This window comes from Dromiciops gliroides, chromosome 3, assembly GCF_019393635.1.
Source record: "Dromiciops gliroides isolate mDroGli1 chromosome 3, mDroGli1.pri, whole genome shotgun sequence".
NCBI classification, from domain to species: domain Eukaryota; kingdom Metazoa; phylum Chordata; class Mammalia; order Microbiotheria; family Microbiotheriidae; genus Dromiciops; species Dromiciops gliroides.
In genome coordinates this window covers 294,487,525-294,495,816 of record NC_057863.1, presented here as the reverse complement: position 1 = coordinate 294,495,816, position 8,292 = coordinate 294,487,525, and the positions used below count along the sequence as shown (strand labels likewise).

Below are 8,292 nucleotides of genomic sequence, written 5' to 3'. Positions count from 1 at the left end.
TGCAAAAGAAGGTGGGCTTTTGGAACAAAATCTCATTTTTTGAAAAAAAAACTGCTGGGAAAACTGGAAAACAGCATGGCAGAAACCAGGTATAAACCAACATTTCATACCATATAATAAAATAAGGTCAAAATGTGTATATGATTTATACATTGAATAGTTTATCTGTCAGAATTGTGCACAGAGCAAGAATTTAAAACCATAGAAGATAGAGAGAGCAATACACAATATTCAATAGAAAGTTTTGATTATATAAAATTAAAAAGCATTTCTACAAACATAACTAATGTAATCAAGAATAACAGGAAAGTAGAAAAATGTTATCCACCTCCAGAAAAAAAAATACTGTTGGAGTCAGAATGAAGTTTGAAAAATACTTTTATATCTACGTTTTCTTTCACAACATGACTCTGGGTATGGAAAAACATTTTGTATGTCTGCACTTATGTAACCTCTATTAAGCATCTTGTCTCTTCAATGGAGGGAGGAGAGGAGAGAGGGAGAGCATTTGAGAATTAATTTTTTTTTAATGAATGTATAATTATTTTTATTTTTAATTAGAAAAAGTAAACTACTAGATTTTAAAAATATATATATTAAGAATATAGGAAAGGGGCATCTAGGTGGCTCAGTGCATAAAGCACCTGTCCTGGAATCAGGAGGACATGAGTTCAAATCTGGCTTCAAACACTTGACACTTACCATCTGTGTGACCCTGCACAAGTCATTTAACCCTCATTGACCCACAAAAGAAAAAAAAAAGAATACAGGAAAAATAACTAAGAGGGATAAATAGACAATTAATACCATTGTATATTTTTTTTGAAGGGCAATGAGGGTTAAGTGATTTGCCCAGGGTCATACAGCTAGTGTCATGTCTGAATCTGGATTTGAACTCAGGTCCTCCTGAATCCAGGGCTGGTGCTCCATCCACTGCGCCACCTAGCTGCCCTGACAATTAATACCAAAAATAAATAAATGCACAAGAAGGGAAAGAATAGAACATCTTGCTGCCATTTTTGAATTCCAGTTACCTAAGCTTCAACATTTTTATTCTTGGGTATTGAAAGAACTATCATATATAACTACTGAACTAGACTTCTGTAGCCATCTTTAAATCTCAGCTAAAATCACATTTTCCACAAAAAAATCTATCCATATCTCTATTAACATTAGTGTTGCCTCAAAGTTTATTTGAGTGAAAAAAAAATCCTGTAGGTAGGGAAGCTAAATAGAAAGATTTTAGTAGTTCAGATAAGAGTGTGGTGATGGCCATATGAGTATGGTGAAGAGGATGGATAAAAGGGATCAAATTAGCTAAGGATATTTTGTGAATGTAGAATTTATAATATGATAATTGCTTTGATATGAGCATTGAGTAAGAGCAAAAATCCCCAACAAAATGAGAATAATTTTGAGGTTGTGGCAATTTAGTAAGTATAAATCTGAAAATTTTAAATGACTGATGACATTTTAAGGGAAGAGAATTATCTCTTTTTTAAATAAGTTGTATTTAAGACATGAAAGAATGTACAAGGGGAGGTTTCGAGTTCAAGTGACAGATTAAGTTGTTTGTGTATATATTTTGCATCTACTTATGTGAATCCGTTTCCATTATTATTAAGTAAAATCTCAAAGAGCAGGGATTATTTAGTCATCTTTGTATCCCCAGAACCAACATTGTGTATGATTTTTAATAAATGGTTACCACTATTACCACTACAAGTACTGTACCTCCTCTTATTTAGTTTGCTTTATTTTTTAGCAAAAAACTTTCAAAAACATCCTTGTCCTTTCCTATGTCCTTTTTTCTCATTTTAGTGGACAAAATTGGAGGTTACAACCTGTTTAAAATTATTACTGGCAGAAATCTCTGAAATCATTTAGTCTATTCTGGATCCTGGTATCAAAATAATTTCAGAATATTAATTTCTTCAACAGTTGATAGAGAACTGTTGTATTTTGTAGTTCAGGGCTAGGTTGCCTAGAGAGTTCCTATGGATTTAAAAAGTGCTTAGTTAACTAATACCAAGCTTTCTTTTTTTTTCTTCTTTTTTTTTTTTTAAGAATGCTCTGGAAATCACACCCTCTCTGAATGAGAAAAGGTCAGCTTAGACTGGGATGTTAACTATCTAGAACAATACAAACTCTTTGTTTACAACATTGTTTTTCTTATAATAGCATTCATATAATTTAGCATTAAACAACTATGACAGCAAATCACTATCATGAACAGTTTTCTCCTCCATTAACATTGTATTGGATAAAATATATGAATTATATTCCATTTCATATTAAAAACAACTGTCCACTTCTTTAAGATTTTCCCTTCCTATTAATTTACTTCTCTTCATCAATACCTTCATTTAGTATGATGTCATTTGAACTTTTAAAATTTAATATTATCTTATTTTATATATCTCCCAGAATATTCCTTTTCCATTCCCACACTTCCCACATATACCCTGCAGTCAAGTCACCTTTTCAATGTAATTGTTCATATATGCTTTATGATCCCCTTCAGGCCGAATGCAAAATTTATTCGTTTACAACATGTAGACTACTGTTTCCAAAGTCAGAATCAAGAGGCCTAAAATATCCAAGAATTTATTTGAAGGATGAATTGAAAAGGGAGACAATGGAAACAGAAAGTTCAGGCTTTTATTACAATTGTCTAGGTGGGATAGGTTAAATGATTAAAAATCATTTTCTATCAGCTCCTTTCACTGGATACCACTATAATCATATTTCTAGGAAACCTCTTTACCAGGAAATTTAGCATTTTTTTGAGATTCCATCAGCTTTAGGACTCATACTTCTTTAGTGTTTTCAGTACCGTGTGCCCATCTGATTTAGGGTGTTAGAGGTGAGAGCAAAAACCTCTTTGTAAACCCTCCATTTTAAAAGGGTTCAGATCAGCTCCCACCCTCTGCAATTTTTGGATAAGAATCTACCATGTCTGTGCACCTGGTAACTTCTCCTCCCCCAAATACCTTTTAGTTTGTTTTGGGCAGATGACATCTTCCTCCATTAGACCATAAGCTCCTTGAAGTCAGGGACTGTCTTTCCCTTTCTTATTTTTACTTTTCCAATCATACCCCCAGCACAGTTCCTGTAGTAGATGCTTAATAAATGTTTACAAATTAAATTCCGTTTAATTCAACAAAGTTTAAGTATCTGTTACATATAAGACTCTGTGACGTACACTGGGGATGCAAATACAAAAATGAATTAAATTCTACTGAGAAAAAATATACCTTACACTTAGAAATACATATGTTAAATTGAATTCCCTATGAATTCAGAAGGTGATACTTGAGCTACTCATTGGAAGAAAAAAAGAAGACTCAATGGCCTAGAATGGAGGAAGGAGTGTCTTATAGGCACAAGGAATAATTTGTGAAAATACATCAAGAAGGGAAATGGAATTTGGAATTTGGGTCAAAAGCTGCAAGGCAAGATTTGCTAGAACTTAGAAAGTATGAAGACGAGTGATGGGAAGTAAGAAAGAAAATATAGTTTGGAATTAGATTAGTGAGGGCTTTAAATGCAAAATTGAAAAGTTTAACTAACAGACAACTGACCTGGTCCATTTGTGGATTTCTCCAACCTTCATCATGGATGCCCTAGATGTGCATGTAGATGATGATGATGATGATGATGATGATGATGATGATGATGATTGTTTAAAATTATGAGAAGGTTAAAGTAAATGGGAAGATAGATGGTGCAATGGATAGAGTGTCAGGACCAATGTCAGGAAAACTCATCTTCCTGAGGTGAAATTTGGCCTCAGACACTTGCTAGTTGTGTGACCCTGGAAAAGTCCCACAGTCCTCTTTGCCTCAAACGTCTTTGATATAAGATGAGCTTTAGAATGAAATGGAAAACCACTCTAGTATGCTTGCCATGAAAACCCCAAATGAGATCATAAATAGTTGGACACAACTTAAATGACTGGAAAACTAGATTAAAATAAACATATGGATAGGAAGTTAATGGTATTCTCTTTGTTTACTTTATTTGATAAATACATTCAATTTGATAAAGTAATTAAATTATTTGGTTACTGAATTAAATTGTTCTTCAAGATTATTTCCTTAAAATATTTTGATTTTTTACAATAAATAAGTTAAAAATACTGTCATGTCAAGCATAGATGTACTCTGTATATATTTAGTCTTTTCACATTTGTATTTTCTTCAATGCCATTTCCACTACTTGATATAGCACAACTGTGACAACAATAATAGAGCATAAGTATAGTAATATCATTACTATTAAATAAATATTTTATATCCTTTAAAATATATTTCATTATATTTTCTTTCAGTTTTATCCTTAAGTATTATTCCCATAATTTACATAGCTGGGACTCTGACCAAATTTTCTCCAAATTTATTCGCAAATCTACTGTTATTATTGTTTTTAATAAGATGATAGTGCTAATTAAGTTCCACCACCTTGGCCAAGAAATTTTGATAAATATGATTGTATACCCCCACTGCTGTCAAACTCAAATAGAAGCTTGTCAGGTCACATATTTTCTTAGAAAACAAAACAAATAAATAAAATTATCTATGGTGTATGGTCTTTTACATTTATTTTATTAAATATTTTCCAATTAAATTTTAATCTGGTTATACAGGACTCAGAAGTTTTGATACATAGGCTACTATTACCATTGCTGGCCATATATTTGTCTTGCCAAGAATAGTGCTTGATGACTAGATTAAGTTCTAGGAATTTGGGGATTCTTCCTTTTGGTAATTGACATTCATTGATTAAGTTTATTTAGAAATTTTTAATTTTTTATTAATATCCAATAATTTATCCAATTAATGTTTTTCATTTTCAACATCTCATCCTAAGAATTTAAATAGAAATCACCTTACTTTTACACTATATTGTCTTCTGATTATTATTCTTTCTATACATGTGATATTGGTTTTTATCTTTTGTCAAACAAATTGATGGATTACTGGACACAGAGTACTAATTAAGCAATGACACATATGAAATTCAACACTTGTTATGGCTCTGGAGGAAAGAATGAGGCTGTGACTTTTCAAAGCTCTCTCTCATTTAAATCTCATTCATTGTAAGTGGTGACATCACCTCCCAATGGCATGGCCCTCTTTGAGAAGGAAGGACAAACAACAATCAGCTTTCTGTGAGTAAGTTTCCCAATAGGGATCCAATTGGCAAATTACAGTTGGGCAATGAGGCTCCCTCTCCCCTTCCCTCTCCAACTCTCCTCCCCTTCCCCTTCTCCTCCCCCCCTCCCTCCCCATCCCTCATCCCTCTTTTCTTCCCTCCTTCCTTCCTTCCCTCCCTCCTTCCCTCCTTCCTTCCCTCCTTCCTTCCTTCCTTCCTTCCTTCCTTCCTTCCTTCCTTCCTTCCTTCCTTCCTTCCTTCCTTCCCTCCTTCCTTCCTTCCCTCCCTCCTTCCCTCCCTCCTTCCCTCCCTCCTTCCCTCCTTCCTTCCTTCCTTCCTTCCTTCCTTCCTTCCTTCCTTCCTTCCTTCCTTCCTTCCTTCCTTTCTTTCTTTCTTTCTTTCTTTCTTTCTTTCTTTCTTTCTTTCTTTCTTTCTTTCTTTCTTTCTTTCTTTCTTTCTTCTCTCTCTCTCTCTTTCTTTCCCTCTCTATTCATTTATTTGCTTATTTTGACTACATAAAGGAGGCCATTCTTTGCCTCAATTTTTATTTAGCCTTAGTCACTGAATGGACATTGCCTCAGGCAAACTGAGAAGCTCCTGTTTTAGTCACCCAAAGGCTTGCTAATGGTCTGTTAATATGGGTCACCTGGACTGGCACAGTCTCATCTGGAATGATTTTCAGCCTCACCCTGAAGCAATAGACCTTTCCTGCTAACCATTTAAGTTTCCTTGGGCTGGAAAATTGTTTCACTCCCTTTTGTGAGTTCTGCAGCTCCAGAATTTATGTTGAGGAATTAATTAAAGTTGTTTTGCAGGGAATTTGGGAGAGCTCAGGTGAATGCCTGTCTTTTCTACACTATCTTCATTCAGGTTCCCCCCCACACACACACACACAACCTTAGTGTTTTCCTAATAATACTTTTGATGAGATTGATAATACCAGCATATCACAATCACAGTAATAATCAATCAATTGGAATGTATTTATTAATCAAAGTACTAGATACTGGGAATACCAAATAAATAAATAATATGAAACCCTGGATTAGTAGGATTAATAGGAGTAAAATGTCCATCAACTGAACTCCAAACTGAACCCAGGTAGCTGGCAGATAAAAGACCCTGCCTAGTGAATTTTTTCCCCTCAGGATAGTGAGTCCCTATCTTATGGACAGACATCTTGATATCCTCATCCTTGCCAACCCCTTTTTTTTTCTGAATCCTGTAATCTTATCATGATGCTTCAGTATTTTCTCCATAGGTGTTATAACTGAAATTGTTAAACTGCCTCTGCTTCTGTATCATAGTCTCAAAACTGACAATGACCTGTAATCAGTGGACAAACCCCCCCCCCAAACAAAACATATATACCCTCAGAAATGGGGAGTCTTCACAGGATCATGTGTTACATATTTCTTCTTGGGACAAAATGTTAAATTGATATTATGTTTTTCCTATCCATTCTCTGATCTGGTTTCTTTGAGGTACCAACTTCTGGTAAGAGAGGCAGAAATAGCCTTCTCTAATCTGGGTGAAAAATTATGGGAGATATTATTGATGTTTCTGACCTGTTATCTTGTAGGTGGATGGGTACAAAAACTATATTTAATATTCAACAATACAAAATGATGTCCTAGACAAGAATATAAGAGCTTATGTACCACCCATTGTGCTAAGCACTACAGAAAAGCAAACAGACAAAAATGTAAAAAAAAACCCACTGCATTACATTTGACACAGGTAGAACTTTGAGGGTTTGTTAATGCTTCACATTCATTATCTCATTTAATTTGCCCAAGAGCCCTGTGAATCACTGTACATAATGGAGACAATTTTAACCCCATTTTACAAATCTAGAAATTGTCTGAGGTGAACTTATTGAAAGTAATGGCTTGAGCCTTCTTGGGCCAGGAGAGGCCAGCGAGCACATTTCTCTAGACACCTGCTCCTTCCTCCCTTGGTCTATCAGCATCACTTGGGGGTGGGGGGGACCAGCTGGATTTAATCACCAAGCTCAATGGTGATGACAAACAATGTAGATGGCTTCCTGGCTCTGTTCCTTTTTTCCTGAGCATATCCTTGAGAGAAATATACAATACTATTTCCAGATAAGGATGTGGACAGCTGTCACGTGATCAATATGGGGCGTATATGTCTGGACCAGTACTCTGTGCTCCCTGCTATGCCCTGGAGTGTGTGGGAGATCATTAAAGGGACTGGCATTCCTACGTTGGGGAAGAATGTGGTTGTGGTCAGCAGGTCAAAAAATGTCTCTATGTCCATTGTAATGTTGCTGCATACAGATGGCAGGCTTGAGCATCCTGGTGGGGATGCCACTGTGACGATTTTTCATCGTTTCACTCCCAGGGGGCTGTTGAAGAAGCACATGATTCTTCCTGACATCGTGCTGCTGCAGGCAGCCCTAATCTAATCCCAGCAGATATGATCAAGAAAGGAACTTTTGTCATCATTGTGGGTATAAATCAGGCTCATGACCCCATCACTGCCAAGCCCATATTAGTGGGAGAGGTGGATTTTGAAGAAGTCAAGAACAAAGCCAGCTACATAATTCAGGTCCCTGGGCCTGTGGGTCCCATGATGTTTACTGTGATGAAGAACACCATTATTGCAGCAAAGAAGCTGTTGAAGCCATTAGAGTAGGAGGCAGTGAAAGCCAGTTTGCTGTAGCTACCTCTTAATGGATGTCTCTTTATTACAAAAAAATCCAAATAGAAAGAAATAAAAGAGGCTGATAGAAATGCAATATTTTAGTTTACTCTAATGAAATGATGTTCAGATATTTGTTTACAGTCAGGCTATTTATTGAAAGCACAAGTAAAGACAGTTCTGTGTGTTCAGAGACCCATATCAACCCTTCTGAGATGGCTGCAGGGTGGTCCTAGGTCCAGCAAACTAATCTCATCAGTATTGGCAACTCTACTCTTAGTAACTAAGGCCATTGACATAAAACACATGAGGCAACGGACCCCTTATGACTTGGAGCTGGAAAGGATTTAGAGTGTCACTGAATAACTGCATTGTTATAGTCTAGGTGCTTTGATATAATCAATTTGCCTTATTTGTACTCCTGAACTTCATCTGTGGTCCCCTAAGGAAAGACCTTTAGGTTACATT

The 8,292-nt window shown here is 35.8% G+C and overlaps 1 pseudogene; it reads left to right on the top strand.

Moving 5' to 3' along the window:
• The first annotated feature begins 3,494 nt into the window (after positions 1–3,494).
• LOC122747502 lies at positions 3,495–7,845 on the top strand (annotated as a pseudogene).
• The last annotated feature ends 447 nt before the right edge of the window (positions 7,846–8,292 follow it).